We start from the raw sequence: 17,210 nt of genomic DNA, 5'->3' as shown, positions 1-17,210 counted from the left end.
TCTTCATCTACATGTGAGGAAAACCTGTTAAATTATATTATTTCATATTTAATAAATATTCAATTTTTTATAGTTTTATATTCAAGTTGAGCTCATCTACTTATTATCAATTGATTTTAAATTGGATACTTAATATCATCAACCAATGTAGCTTTGAACCAATCATGGTTCACGTAGGTGATAGCCTCCACTTGCACAGGCCGCTAAGAAGGAATGAGCTAATTGAAGGATTCAATTGCATCATTATAATTAATTTGGCTAATATTTAAAGCTTTCTTATTCAATCTAATTAAGCCAAGGCAAGTAGTCATAGATTTTTCCTGAACCAAATCATGGAATCCTCTTGCCTTTTTGTATATCTTCATCATTCTTTGCTCTCATTCCATTCGTTATGCCTTGGTTATCACTTTAATCTTTATTCGATAAATAAACTTTAACACTACAAAATACAATACTTTTACATTTATTGGTTAGTACACAATCATTTTCTCTTTAAAATATTTTATTTTAATCTTTATTCCATAAATACGAATATAGTTCTCCTTAGATTGTGTGAATCATACTAAATATAATTATACTTTTCGGTTTTTATTTGAAGCCGTAATTAATTAAAAAATTGCATATATACTACTTCTCTTTAAGATTTTTAGTAGTCTATCACTGATTTTATTTATGAAAAAAAAGTATTACTAAACTTAACACATTTGGTAAAAATAAAACTAATTGATATACTAAACTTGACATTTTTTTTTACACAATGAACTGCAGTGTGGGATAGAGATTTAAGCTTCAAACTATTAATTATCACTCGTTAAAGATAACACATGAACCATAGTTATCTTCTGAGTTGAAAAGAATTACTACCTTCCCAGCAAAAAAGGAAAAACCTATATTGATTCATTCTAAACAAATTATAAGTAGAAGAAAACGCAATAATTATTTTTGTTAAGTAACACGGGGTTTATGAATTTTACCGGATACATTTTTTTTCCTGATTGATCCGAATTATTTCATGAATTTGATCTTGACTATCACTATTTTAAAAAGATAAAGCATATAAATTTATATACCAAACTTTTTACTTTAATCTAAAGCTAGCTACTATCTTCGGGTAATATAAGGATATAAATTCTATAAGAAAACAAAAAAAGAAACAATGTAGGTGTCCGCATGATACTCCGATTTGATTTTTCCCTTTTGCACCTTTTTTTATTTAAATAAATTTTGCAACGAATGGAATCAATAGATAGAAACGGCAAAACAATTCCTTTTTTTTTTTTTTTTTGCTAAGCCAAAATTTATTAAAGTAACCACAAGGTTACAAAGCTAGTAAAGACTAGCAAAAACAAAATCCCCAATACCATTACAAACCTATATGAGTGTCAAAGATCACCTAACAGCAAAACAAAGAAAAACACCCTACAATTTCTCCAGAAAATCCATGAGTAATCAAGATCCAAAGCCAGGGATCCAAAATATGACCAATTATGCAAGAGCCCACCACACTTGAGTTTCGAAGGAAATATAGACAACTAATCATTGAAAGCAAGAAAAGGATATATTTATGGATTCAGAGATATCAAGTAATGACCAGTCGATAGAGAATAAACCACACCATCATAAGACATAGAACCACCATGTACCAACTATCAAACACTAGCTGCTAGCATTATCATCTAAATTCCTCTGCTCCAATTCCATTAGCTTCTCAATAATAATTTCTTCATTACCATTAAATGACAACCTGAGACATTTCCCAAGCTCCTAGGTTTTGATGGCCTCTTCTCTATGCATTGAATTTACCCATCAAATATCATTATCTGAGATGCTATTATCCTTTTCAAGGATCACAGAGGGATCAGGAATACACAATGGAACCCTTGAAATCTCCTTCCTACACTACTTTAGTTTTTTCATTTCTTTTTCTTGACTTTATGACCTTTCAGATTCTTCTTACCTGAGTGATCAAAATGGTCGACAATATCTTCACAATTACCACCATACTCCTCATCGTCCTTTTCTAGATCACTCTCATCATTTGTACAGATTCCTTGTCTTTCTCCTTCTCAACTTCCTCAACTAAATTAGTAGAATTTGAGCTCAGCCGATCTTCTAATGACTTCCTGTCCTTGAATACCCCTTCACCTTTACCATATTTAACCATATCTAGACCACCACTAATGTCATTAGGTTCTCCCGCTACTTCATAATAGTTTGGAACCACATCACAGTCATCATAGCTTTTAACTCCTCTTTCACAACTCACTAAAGGATCAGGACTCCAATTATTTTCTTAAATTGGATCAATATTAGGAATATTCAAAGACACCGCACCACTTAGAGACTGCTTGTCATCAATAAAATGGCAGGCTTGTACTGGTTCATCCCCTAACTCCTTGGCCTATACATGGTTAGCCACCTTCAAAGACAGATTCTCATGTGACAACACCTTCTCACTGTTTTGCATGCTCCCATAGCTCCTTAGCCTGTACATGGTTAGACAAAAGCTTTTAATATCTCATCTAGATTGATTTTGATAACTAAAGACCCTTTGTCTGAAGAAACTTGAAAATGATTATATGCAACACCATAAGAAACAGAAACTGAACTCATAGTAACCTTATCCCCACCAACCATGCAAGAATCAATAATTTTCTTTATTCCAGGTTCCGACAAGCTCTTTTTATGGCTGCAAGAGTCATATTCTTGCCACCTACATTTAACCACTTCTGCATAAGATTTGCAATTGTTTAAAGGGACCTCAGGCCTACTACTAGTTTCACTAATCTTAGCAGTCTTAGCATGTTGAACTTGGTCTAGAACATCGGATATTCCTTTCGCTTTGAAAATTCTAAGTTTATAAGAACCAATCCAAATGCCATTTAAAGCTAAAAGTAAAACCTCACAATTCTTAGCATTCCTGAAACTAACAAACCCATATCTTTGACCTCGAACATTTCTTTTAGCAGGAATGTATATATTGACAATGTCACCGTACCACTTGAACAAGTCCCAGAAATGAGCAGTGAACCATAGATCAGGGAAGTTAGTAAAATGAAAAGGCACTGATATACCTTCACCGTGGAAGTTTGCATCAGTTTGCTGGTGTTGCTGATCTCTCTGGCTTATAGAATGCTACTCTGAAACTCTCCTTAATTCTCCTTTAGATAGCATCTCAAAATAAACCTGTGATTACGCAAGAACCTCAAGACTAGGATTCACTGTCCTGATGAAAAATTTTTTTCCCACAGCATTAATGAAAACCTCTAAATCCGTGGGCTAATATAGAGGTCGTGAGCGTAGTGGAAATTGGAGCGAGCAGAGCTTTGGACGTGCAAGGACAAAAGAGCAGGTAAGGGCTAGTGCGAGCAAAGGCTTGGGCGAAAAGAGTGTTAAGGAGTGAGGAGTTTTGTCAAATAGTTGGAGGGTGCAAGCTGAGGAGGAGCAACCGCCCAACACGAACACGTTTGGAGTGGGGCCTAGTCGAAGAACAAGCGGCTTTAAGTTTGGGGAAAGTCGCACCGGAGAAAGACACCGGAGGGGGAGCCAGAGGAGCCGGAAGGGGAGCCGGATAAAACAATTCATATCCTATGGATCCCCACTATTTTAGGATGTCCATGTAAGTACCCCAATGAATTTTTTTTTTTAATTTTTTTAACTTTTACTTGGTTTTTCCTGGTTTTTTTTTCTTTTTTTTTTCCTGTCTTTTTATTTTATGTTGTTTAAATTAAAGTATATTTTTTAATAATTCGTCACGTGACATTTTATTTGATTTTTTTTTATTTTCTAATTAAATATATTTTATAAAAAAATATTAATGGATAAAAATATCAAAACAATTTATATCTAAAAAGTTTCAATTTATCTTGATCCGAGACATCTTATAAAAGGCATGTTTGTAGAGAAACTGGCATCTTGTTGAAGCCAATGGCAACTTCATCGGATTGAGAGTCTGATTATTCTTGAAGCAGAAAGAGGATTGATAGTGGGATTGAATTGTTAAAGGTTATAATTGTCTAATAAACAATAATATTTGGGTTCATGCTCCATGATATAGAGCCTGTCCACCTGTTTGTACATTCCAAGTCCTTTTTTTTTCTTTTGTCTTTTTCTTTTGACAATTGCTCGTTGTATAAGTTAGGAGAACTGCCAACTCTTCTTCTCTAATTTAAATTTACAAATGATGATCACGATCATGACGTACAATTAAACGTATTGACGAGCTTATCTATTGATAAAATGTTTAAGTTTTTTTTTTAAGTATAATATATAAGATTAATTGTTACAAACTTAATTTTAAAGACATACATGAAGAGTAATGGCACATGTATAGCAAAGACTTGTAGGTGATTTATAAAAAAGAAAGGTATTATAGCAAACTTTATTGAAATAAGTTCTTATAGAAAAATGTATACTTTCATAAAAATTAAGTCGCTGCCTTACTGCTTATATTATGAAAGCACATGAATTTTGTGCATCAACTAAAATATTTTAATTATACCCGAGTTATATAAAGTGTTTATATTTGATAATCTTTTGTGAAGGTAAATTACTAGTTATGGCCCTGGGTCTTGGTTGCCGGAATAAATTTTTCCTTCTCGTCATCAAGATAAGGAAGAGAACAGCCACTTGGTGCATGTTTACGATTACATGGATCTGGTGGCCTTACAGCTATTAGATTTCTCTGAATCTCTTCGTCGGCATTCTTCCTACAATAACCCCAAAATAAAAAAAAAAATAGAGTACTGAACAACCCAAAGGGGAGATCATACAAGTAAATAAGAAGAACGTTTCATATAAAGTTTTACACTTACCAAAGCGTGTCTTTCTGGTTAAAGTTGGAGGCAGGACTCAAGAGTAGTGAACGTGATAGTAGCAGGACAAGTATTGAGAGAACAAGGGACATCTTACAGTGCATGTTTGATAAGAAACTGATTTCTGGCCGAAGCCAATGGCAGCTTTATCAGATTGGGTTGTGTTTATTTTGGTGGAGAATGGGAATTTTGGTACTCAATTTGTTGCTGAAATGGTTATAAAATAAGAATATTTGGATTCATACTCCGTATTAGAAAACCTGGTCAACTGCTTTTTCATTCCAAGTCTTTCTTTTTTCGTTTCCTTTTTCGACAGTCGGTCGACGATCATTGTGCGCTTGGATAATTTCTCTTTTTTATTTTTATTTTTTTTCTTCAAATCTCCAAGACGCCAAATGATATGCCAGTGTCATTTCAGAATGATGGCAGCGACTTGGGGAGCAGAAAGACGATTGATAGTGGGATTGACTAAATTGTTAATAAACAAGAATATTTGGGTTCATGCACCATATATTATATAGAGCCTGTCCACTAGTTTGTACATTCCAAGTCTTTTCCTTCCTTTGTTTTTTGTCTTTTTATTGACAATTGTTCGTTGTAAGTTAGGAGAATTGCTATTTCTTTTTCTCTTTTTTAAATTTCCAAAAGATGATAATGGTGGATTGAGAAGATGTATTAACATTATGATAAAGAAAAGATTATAAGAAACTTTTTTTTTATTTTAGATAAAGAAGATAGTAGGCTGAGGATAAAGGAAGAGATTATAAATATTAAAATTTGAATTTAAATTTATTGAATGACATTGAATAACAATCTATTAATATACATTAGATATGATAATTTTATATTTAGTATGATAATTTGATACTAAAAATGATGTAAAAAAATAAAAATAGCATAGTTTAAAATTGAAAAAAAATCATATAATAGTTTTAAAAAATAAAAAAAAAAATTATATTTTATATTTGATGTTTAAATACAAATTGTGATATGATAATTTTTATATTTTTATAAAAATTTGACACCAAATAAATATGATACAAATATATAAATTGTTACTTTTTTAATTTGTTTTTAATTTGTTACTCCCTTTTGTCTTGTATATAATGTTTTTATACTGCCTTAGCTTATTAGGCTGAATATTTTATCACAACTATGCAAGTTATATATATTACCCACTATTTGATAATTGAATTTGTTATGATTAAATCATAATTATTGAAATTATAAGAGTTTAACAATATGTCAATTTACATTTTACATGATATTTTATATTTGACATAATAATACGATACGAAAAATGATATAAAAAATTTAAAATTGCATGGTTTAAAATTGAAAAAATTTTATACATGGGTTTCAAAAATTAAAAAAATATATATTTTATGTTTAACGTGTTGACATAAATTGTGATACGATAATTTTTGTATTTTTAAATGAGTTTGACACAAAACAAATATAATATAAATACATGAATTATCACATCTTTTTATTTGTTTTTAATTTGTTGCTCCCTTTTGTCTTGTATATATGTTTACTAGTTTTTTGCACATGTGTGACGCATTTATAATTTTTATTTCTAAAAATTCAATTTAGTAAATATTTTTTAAATACAATGATAATAAAGATAATACTAACAATTTAATTTCGATTTTAGTATAATATAAATAAATTTTATTAACTTTTAATATATTTTTTATTTTGATAGCATTTGATATGGTTTGATAACCTTTGTTAGAAGGCTGATAATCTTTAAAAAAATTTGGTAACCTTTGTTATTAGTTTAGTAACTTTTAATATAATTTTGGTAATCTTTAATAAAATTTTGATAATTTTTTGATGTAATTTGGTAGCATTTCATATAATTTTAATAACTTATAATATATTTTTAGTAATTATTGATAAAGTTTATGCCATCAAATATTTAATAATGGTCCTGCAACGGATTTCATTCTAATATAAAATAATATTATTTGAACCGGAAAGAAAATTGTGTGTAAATCGAAGACTAGGAATATATATATGTGTGTGTATGTGTATGTGAAAATTCATTCAATTTTGAGTAATATAACACATATTTGCATTACGTACGTACCTTTTTATAAGCCAAAAGTAAGGGAGAAACCTTTTCAATTATCTAGTTCTTCCATATGAATCAAGCACAAGGTCTTAAGCAATCTTGTGGTTCTCTGCATTTTGCTTATTATTTTCATTCCATTCTTGAATTTCCATATTTTCCATTGATTTGGTTTCTATTCTTATATAATTGTCCATTTACAGAGACGGATTGAGGAATTAAGTGGTTAGCCGAATTGCCCCAATTGCTCCTAATGAGAATCCATAGTGCTATGTCCATATAATTAGTCTCTTTGTAATTTTTTAACAACAATTTTTTTTTGCCATTTGAGTCAATATCCGATAGTGGTGTAGTTGTAATTTAGCATGATATCTATAGAATCAGACACATGTGAGACTTGTTGCAATATTAGCAGTAGCCTGTTTGAGCCTTTGTGTCATCATGTGCTTTTTATTTCTTTGAATTGATCTAGTCTTACACCCTTTTTTATTTCTTTTTACCAAACACATAGTAAAGGGGCAATAACAAGATCACTTGTAATTATTCAAGATTGGTAGACTGAATATTTTATCACAAGAGTGCAAATTATATATTATATTATCCACTATTAAAAATTGAAAAGCTGCTTGTGCTAAAGCTTCCAGCTTCATTAATTGCATATGTTTCTCTTCGTCCCTTTAGTGGCGTGAAAGTGCAAAATGGGAGCTAAAGACCTAAGAAATTTCTTTGAAACTTATATAAATACTAGGGATGTTTTAATCAATTATTTTTAATATTTTTTGAAATTAAAATTTTTAAATTTTAAGTAGTTTAATTTCACACAAATTTTATTTTTAATTTTAGTTAGATTTAAATTAAATTTAAATAAATGAATAAAAATTATATATTTAAGGATAAATTTATTAATTTAAAAATTTATAAAAATATTTAGGCACCATCACTATTAGTATTTTTAAAGTTTACACTCTTATATATAGATAGATAGATATAAATGATAGATGATAGATGATATATATATATATATATATATATATATTAGGTACTTGACTTTATCAAGATTAAATTATGAAAGTTAACTGTTTATCAACAGATCACACTAAATTCTTAAATTTAATTCAATTGATTGATGTAACTATCAATAGCATCCAATAAATTTATGATAAAAATTTTAGCACTTGTAATCCATTCTTTATTATGGGACTATCACCTCCTTTGTCAAAATGATGGATCACACAATAACCATAAGTCTATATATTTATTAATGAATTCTTCAAGCAGAAGCTAAATCGTCGTTTCCCACGAAAGAAATTAACAATTGAAGGAGGGAGAAATCAAGATAGATCATGGGTGTTCACTTGGTGCTTTTCTTCATCCTGCTGCCATGGCTGACATAAGCAGCAGTATCACAAAAGCCAGACAAGTCCGGTTGTACAGAAAAATGTGGGAATGTTACGATTCCATCCCCATTTGGAATAAGAGACCACTGCTATACAGATTCGTGGTTTAGAGTAACCTGCAATAATAGCTGATTGGGAAAAACCTTTCATCAGTCGGATCAATCTGGAGCTCCTCGTTTCGTTCTCGCTAGGCAGCGAGGTCCTCGTCAATAATCCAGTAACAGACGTCAATTGTAATGGCTCTGCTCATATTAGTGCTTCCGACCTGACTGGCACTCCATTTTTCTTCTCGAGTAAATACAACATATTCGGGTCAGTAGGTTGCGGCAATTTGGCTGCTATTTCTGGTAACCAGACTGATCATCCCTTGCGTGGCTTCATACAACCAGGATGTGGCGAGCTGGGCATATCTTGCAATGAAACTGACTTTGTTGGTGTTAGGAATCGTAACTCAAATTTCATAATAAATTTATTTGAGATTAGTTAGATATTACTTTATGGACAAGAAGATTTATAACATAAGAATTCTAAGAGAAAAAAAATTCTTGATAGACAAATTTATATATTTATAAATAGATAAAGTCTCTACAATGTTAAATATGAAAAAAAAAATGTAAGAGAGTTATAAGATTTTATGAGATAGGCACCTCATAGAACTACTTGGGATTTACATCTTATGATATATATATTTAAATATTTGCAAGTAAATTAGAGAAGATTGAGAGAGTCTACATATGGATAGTACATTGGTGCATATAGGTATGCGTTTGTTTAGGTTAAGAATAATCCATAAGGCTAGAGGAAAATGAGAAGGTCTATGGGTATTAATTGTGAGTGGTTGTTTTAATTGTATGTTTGTGATTTTTTACAATTAATAGATCTTTTTTTTTATCCATGGACATTGGTCAGTTGGGCCGAATCATGTTAAATTATTGTCTTTTGTGTTATTGATTGATTGTTTGATTTTGTTTTTGTTTGTGTAAATGTTCAATTGGATTCAGGCTTTTTGCCTAACAACTAGTATCAAAGTAAGGTTGGAAAGAGAAAAAACAAGCTTATAAGAGTCGATTCAAGGGAAGAGTTCGAGTTTATACTTTAATATATTAGTTTGCATGAAGTTTGAAAGCACACAAAAGAAGATGATTGCGAGACTTCCATTATAAGTGGAGTCAAATATGTCTAGCATAAAGACTAATGATTGATAGAGTTTGAGTCAAGATGGAGATTACTAGAAATAGTGACTCAAATTCCATAACAAATTTAATTAAGATTAGTTAGATATTGCTTTATTGATAAAAAAACTTGTAAGAAAAAAAATTCTAAAACGAAAAAGATTCTTTATAGACAAATTTGTATATTTATAAATATATAAAGTCTTTACAGTATGAGAAAAATATGTAATAGTAGTAGGATTTTATGATATAGATACACTATGGAAGATTTATGTCTTATGGGTATATATGTTTGAATGTTTTGAGTAAACAATGGGAGATTAAGATGGTCCACATAAGAATGGTGCATGGGTGCATATAGGTACACATTTATTTAGGTTGAGAATAATTTATAAGACAAGAGAAGAATGAGAGGGTCAATGAGTATTAATTGTGAGTATTTACTTTGATTTTATGTTTATAATTCTTTACAATTAGTGAATTTTTTTTTCATCTGTGAATATAAATAGATTGAGTCAAATCACATTAAATTGCTATATCTTATGTAATTGATTAATTAGTTGATTTTGCTTTAATTAGATTAAGGTTTTTTGTTGGGCCAATCCCAAATAGCTTCAGCTCTCTGTCATTCTCCAAAGGCAATGCTCTCATCAAACATCCAGTAACTTATGTCAACTGTCGCAATAAAGATGATAATGGGATATAAACACCTACATCAAAGGGTGGATCCCCCTATTATTAAAAACTTTATTTAGTTATTTATTTTAATTGATGTTAACTTGGTATAATTTACTTCTTGCTAAGCAGCCTCGTTACGCCAAGAAATAGGCACAGTAAGTCACAAGTCGTGCAAAGAAAAATGTGGCGATGTTGATATTCGGTACCCGTTTGGAATTGAAGGCGGCTGTCACATGAACGATTGGTTTAGGGTAACTAGCAATGAAAACGACGATGGGCAAAAGCCTTTCATAAGTAGCATCAATCTACAGCTACTCTGTTTCATTTTCCAAAGGCAATGTTCTCATCAAATATCCAGTTACTTATGTCAACTGTCGCGATAAAGATGATAATGGGATTAGTGTCAACCTGACAGGCAGCCCATTTTACTTCTCAAATATCCACAGCGCATTCTGGTCTTCAGGTTGCGGCAATTTGGCCACTGTTTTCCGGAATCAAGCCAATGTTTATCCCATTGGTGGCTGCCTGCAACCGCAAACATGGCAGAGATTGGTCCTAATAATGGCTGCAACAGATTATGTGTATTTGCTTTCGTGAGTGACTTCAGTTACTTCAATGAAAGTTTGACAATAAAACATGACCGCCAAGAGATAAGCAGTTGGACACATGTTAATACAACACTGCAATGAGGCATACCAAAACGTGGGCTGTGCAAGTTGAAAGAAGGTTCAAACGCCTTTTGTAGCTCCGATGGTCGATATTGTTGGTCCAAAATGAGCTCTAGGCATCTATGTGTTTGCAGCGTCGACTCCAACTTTGTTGAGTGTTATTCTATTGATGTCCGCAGAGGTAACATGTTAATTCATGTCTTCTGATATACCATATGAGATTATACTATATGTGTTTCTAACTTTATTTTATTCATTTCATAAATGACAGAAACACGTAAATGTGGGAATCCTAAATATAAGTATTGTCATATGCTTTATCGGAATACTCCTTGCAACTGTTGTTCGTCGCCATGCCCTGATAAATATAAATACGTAACTGCTGAAGAGAGGTGCGTGCGTATAGCGATTGATTCACCAACGTTGCCAGCCAAAAAGGAACGAGACTTGGCAATCATTATAGGTACGTGTCAAACTGGCTCTTTCTTTTTTCTTTTTTTTTATGCAAGAGAACCAAACTTACAGTCCATTTGACAGCTTCATTTAAGGGTTCTCATTGCATTGGAAGATTGGTTTTATAATTGAGTCGAATTATAAACGTACCCTCTCTCGGTGCAGCGTGAGCCTTCCAATTAGACTCCAAAATTAATGAAACCTTACTATGTAAATTCAAATTTCACCCCTCTTATCACTAGTATTCAAATTTACCCTTTAAATTAATAAAATTTTTGCCCTATATAGGCTGCAGCACAAGTATTGAAACAATATTTATGTTACTTGGTACAATTGAGTTAAGGTTCACATGTGAATAAAGAATTTCACATCATAAAAAAATGTAAACGAGATATCCTATATATACATAAAAAATCCAATAACCCAATAATTTAAGCTTTTGGATTCAAGTGATGTCCAACATGTATGAGCTCTTTGATGTGCTCTCATGGCTCCAAGTGTGGCAAATATCCCAACAACTAGTATCAAAGTCAAGGTTACGAGTTCGAGTCTCAGTGGTGTTGTTGAGGGAGATTGTTAGTAAATTTGAGGTTGGCCATGTCTATCAACTCCATGTGCTTGAATATTGGCATTAAAGTGTAAGGTTCGACTTGGATACAACAAGTATATAATAATATGCAGAAGTGAAACACCTAAATGGACGATGTATTGAGTCAACCTAGAGTGCAAGCTTGAAGAGGCATTGAGACAACCTAGGTGACAAGGTTGAGTGCTGTAACCTGGCCTAAAAAGCGCATTAGAGATGTGAGATTGCCTGGCCCAAAGAAAGTGTTGATAAGACTTACTCGCATAGGATAACCAAGGTAGGATTTGATCAAAACTCATAAGTGAATGGGGGAGATTGTTAGAATAAGGTTCACATGTTAGTAAAGAATCTCACATCATAAAGAAATTTGAATGAAATGTCTTATATATACATGGAGAACCCAAAAACCCAATAGCTTAAACTTTTGGATTCAAGTGATGTCCAACATGTATATATAGGCTCTTTGATGTGCTCCCATAGCTCCAAGTATGACAAATCTCCCAATAACTGCTCATATTGTTGAAGTTATCCCACATCAATTGTGAAAGAAGATTTGTTATTGTAGACTATGTTCGTGAGATCAAAGACATGCAAGAGATGATGTTGCAACAAGGCATTAGTTGTAGGTAAAGTCAACCGGGTGAAATTGATTTGGCTACACATGAGTATTGACTATCTTGTTTGAATCAAGTGGAGTCAGCACTAATTCGACCATGTGTGGTCGAGATTTCTTAAAGGTTAATGTTGTGGTAGAATTTGTATCAAGATGTAGATTTGTTAGATATTGACTCAAATTCTAATTAAAAAAATACTTAGTAATTAAGAATAAATATTTTTAATGGGTAAGAGTTCTTAGTACATAAGAATTCTCGATGATCAAGTAATTCAGCTTTATAGATGTAGAGTGAGTATTAACTCATAGAATTATGAGAAAAAATTATGAGATCTTTATATGAGAGATAGATTTGTAAGGATGTGAAAAAGAGTTTGTTTTGAAAAATACTGGATGCATGAGATAAAAGATATTTCATAAGTTAAATATTAGGGAGTATAGAAACAATGATTATTTCAGAGACTCAAGAATAGTGTTTGTTTATGGTGCTTTGTACTTTTTGTAATCTCTACATTTGTAGTGAATTTTCTCTCTCATTTGATAATGTAAGCAATTAGATCGAATCACGTTAAATATTACCTTTTGCGTGTGATTTATTTTGTGTTGATCTCATTGTGGAATTTGTTTCCACTTAAAAAATTCCCAGCAGGTACATGGGGTATGTACAAAGCACCAAAAAGATGAAAAGACATCAAGCTTAAGCAAATATACTTTAAAAGGAAAGAAGGTTTACTACTACAACAACAATTATCCAGCAATGAAGGTAATGTTGAAAAAATAGGGTTGTTTACTTCAAAGGAGTTGGAAAAGGCGACAGATTACTATAACGAGAATCGAATCCTTGGTCAAGGAGGGCAAGGAACTGTTTATAAAGGAATGTTAACAGATGGAAGCATTGTGGCAATCAAGTAGTCTAAAATGGTGGAAGAGAAGACATTTGATGAAAAGAAGCTTGAACAGTTCATCAATAAGGTGATAATTTTATCGCAGATTAACCATAGAAACGTGGTTAAGCTTTTAGGATGTTGCCTAGAGACAAAGGTCCCTTCGGTAGTGTATGAGTTTATCCCAAATGGAACACAGTCTCAACTCATACATGATCAAAATGAAGAATTTCCAATGACATGGAAAATGCGTTTACGAATTGCTATAGAAATTGCCAATGCATTATCCTATTTGCATTCGGCTGCTTCTGTCCCCATTTATCATCAAGACATCAAATCCAGCAACATACTTTTGGATGATAAATACAGAGCCAAAGTATCGGACTTCGGAACATCAAGATCAATTGCACTTGAACAAACCATCTAACCACTCGAGTGCAAGGAACTTTCGGATACTTGGATCCTGAGTATTTTCGATCAAGTCAGTTCACAGAGAAGACTGATGTTTATAGTTTTGGGGTTGTTCTTGTTGAACTTTTGACGGGACAAAAACCCATCTCCTCTCGACAATCAGAGGAAGTGAGAAGCTTCGTACCAATTTTTCTGCTTTCAATGAAGAAGAATTCATTGTTTTACATTATTGATCCAATGGTAATGAATGATGGTCCAGAAGAAGAGATTCTAGCAGTCGCAAAGCTAGGAAAAAGATGCTTGAATCTTAATGGAAAGAAAAGGCCTACAATGAAACAAGTTGCAATGGAGTTGGAGTTGATTAAATCGTCCGAAGAAGCTAATGCGATTGATCCGAGTGGCAATGAAGAATCTGATACAGATGACATTATCGATCCTTGGACTATTGCTTCTTGTTCAACTATGTCAATTACAAACAATTTGTAGTTGCCATTGTAATTACATCCATGGTACTCCTAGTTATCAACTAGTTTTTAAACGTTTTTCCTTTGGTGTGTACTCGATGTAATATATCTTCATGTTTAGTTTATATTATTATCCTCCTTCTAAATTCAACTATTTTTGTTTTATTTCCTCATCGTGCTCTTTTTTTGTTTTTATTCAAGACTATAAGGGTTTGATTCCAAATCACTACAATTAAAAGTCTTAACACAATAAACAAATCAACCTGTGATTCTTTGAACCTTTTGTCCATAGTTAGTACATGTTTTTCCGGCTCAAAACAAATTTGTCTATCTCTCCCAATATTCATATCCCAAAATGAAAAAGTTCATATCAACTTAAAATCTTATTCTTGTGTATTATATTAAATAAATCTATGTTTCATCTTTTAAATTAGTTTGCGATTCTTTGACTTGTGCGCGAGCTATATTATCATTAACATAAGGATGATATTATTATTTTATTTATAAAAAAGAATAATATTATATATTTTATCCAATAATATGAAAATTTTACTCTTTTTGAAAGATGTAAATGTAATAAATAAAAAATTCATAAGTAATGTCATTATTATTTAAGTACTCGGAACGATTTAATTGCATCGAACATCATATTTTACTTATAAAAATTTTATTTTTTTTAACTCATCAAAAAGGCCCTGATTAATTTTAATGATTTAATTATTTCTGGTTAAACTATTTTTTTCTTGTATCTTGCTCTTCGATTTTAATGCTTGCGACCTGTTATTGTATTGTGCGCATGAGGCTTTGTTTTAATTATGGAATTATAAAGTTTTAGAATCAAGTTTTGTTCTAATTGTATATTAATTTATTCAATTATTTACTGATTAATAAATAAGTTAATCACATTCGTAATCTCTAAATTTTGATCCTAAATTTTAAAAAATTTTATTTAGATCTTTAATTGTCAAAAGTTGCCCTATTTTGATCTTTTTATCTATGAAACCACCCAAATTGATGGTAAATCTAATTGGCATCACATATGATATCAACTAATATTTCACGTGACATATTAGGGACTAAAATAAAATTCTCTCAAAGTTTAGGATCATAGACAAAATTATCTCAAAAATTTGTATATTCTATATATATTTTATAAAATATTAAATTTAAAATTATATTTTTATATTTTTTGATATATTAGTTATATTTTTTTGCTTTTAATAGAAAATAGTTCTTTAAAAATTAAAATTAAGTTATTTTAAAAAGGAAAAATAAAAGATATTTAATATTTTAAAAATTACATTTTTTGGATAATAAATAATATGTTTTATTATGACATACGAGTAAAATAATATTTTTAAGAATTTTCTTTTGTTTTTAAAACGTATTAAAATTTTAACTTAATTTTAAGTTTTGAATATTTAATTTCTATTTAAAACAAAAATCTATGTAATAAGTTATATTATAAAAAATTTGCAAATATAATTTAAAATTAGGTTTTTTTATAAGACATGTATGAAATGTATAAAATTTTGAGATAGTTTTATCTTTGGTCTCTAAACTTTGAAACAATTTTATTTTGGTCATTTATCTGTTATGTGAGCTATTTGAAATCATCATGTGGTATCAACTGACATTTACTATCAATTAAAAGGTTTTATAGACGAAATGACCAAAATAGGATAATTTTGTACAATTAAAAATCCGATTAAAGCTTTCTAAAGTTTAGAAATCAAAATACAATTTAGATCAAATTTAGAGAGTACGAGTGCTATTAACCTTTAATAAATTAATTATTTTGATTTATTTATTAATTTTTATATAGAATATAAATTTTGCTTATAATTATAATTTTTAATTGTATGAAATATATAAAATTTTGAGATAATTTCATCTTTAGTCTCCAAAATTTGAGACAATTCTATTTTTATCTTTCATATGCCATGTGAGCTAACTAACGTTATTACGTAATTTCTTGCTATCAATTTAGATGATTCTATAGATAAAAAGACTAAAATAAAATGATATTAGGCAATTAGGGATCTAATTAGAATTTTTTAAAGTTTAGAAATCAAAATAGAATTTGGATTAAAATTTAGAAACTATAGATGCTATTAACCCTTAATAAATTAATTAGTTCGATTTATTTAATAATTTTTATATAAAATATAAAGTTTGATTATAATTGTAACTTTTATTTTTAATTGTAATTTCATAAAAAAATATTATTATTCTATTACATTGAGCAATGAACATTCCCATTTAACTAAGAAATTAAGACTAACGGCTACTACGCACAAAGCCACTCTTGGGATGATGTGAGTGATCAAGACCTTCCTAAATTGCTTATTGTTGATCCACTTGAGCTTGTTTCAATCTTTTTGGTGAAATTTCATTTTATTTTTAATTTTTTTTACAAAAAAATTATAAAAGAGATAGAAGATAGAATTATAACTACTAAAATTTAAATCTTAAACTTATTAAATATAATCTTATAAGAAAAACTGCATAAATCAAATTAAACTTTAGATTCAATTTTACATGAACTTTGACTCTAATAAGCAATTACGTTAGAAATGATTGCTACGACTTCCACACTATAGCTAGAAAGTGAAGAACAATGGCATCCTTCTATGGTCCTACACAATTTAATCTCCAGGTTTTGAAAAGTCTTAATTCCAAGAGCAGATTCTGCTGTACAACCAATATCATTTTTTTTTTGGTAAATACTAAAAGTGTTCAAAAAAATTAACCAAATAGCTAGGCAATGGATTTTAATGAACCAAATCATGGAATCCTCTTGCCTTGATATATCTTCAATCATCCATCGGTCTCATTCCAATCATCTTGCCTTCGTTATCACTCTAATCTTTATTCCATCAATAAACTTCACTATTACAAAATATAATACCTTTGCATTTATTGGTTAGTACGCAGTCCTTTTCACTTTAAAATACTTTATTCTAATCTTTATTCCATAAGTAAGAATATAA

The 17,210-nt window shown here is 30.4% G+C and overlaps 1 pseudogene; it reads left to right on the top strand.

Moving 5' to 3' along the window:
• Positions 1 to 8,272: 8,272 nt before the first annotated feature.
• Positions 8,273 to 14,251, top strand: LOC149510983 (wall-associated receptor kinase-like 1; annotated as a pseudogene).
• Positions 14,252 to 17,210: the final 2,959 nt, after the last annotated feature.

Source organism: Durio zibethinus, chromosome 27 (genome assembly GCF_047325235.1).
Source record: "Durio zibethinus cultivar Kanyao isolate XHJ-2024 chromosome 27, ASM4732523v1, whole genome shotgun sequence".
Classification (NCBI taxonomy): domain Eukaryota; kingdom Viridiplantae; phylum Streptophyta; class Magnoliopsida; order Malvales; family Malvaceae; genus Durio; species Durio zibethinus.
The sequence above is the reverse complement of the archived record's forward strand: the minus strand, read 5'-3'. Positions and strand labels throughout refer to the sequence as shown.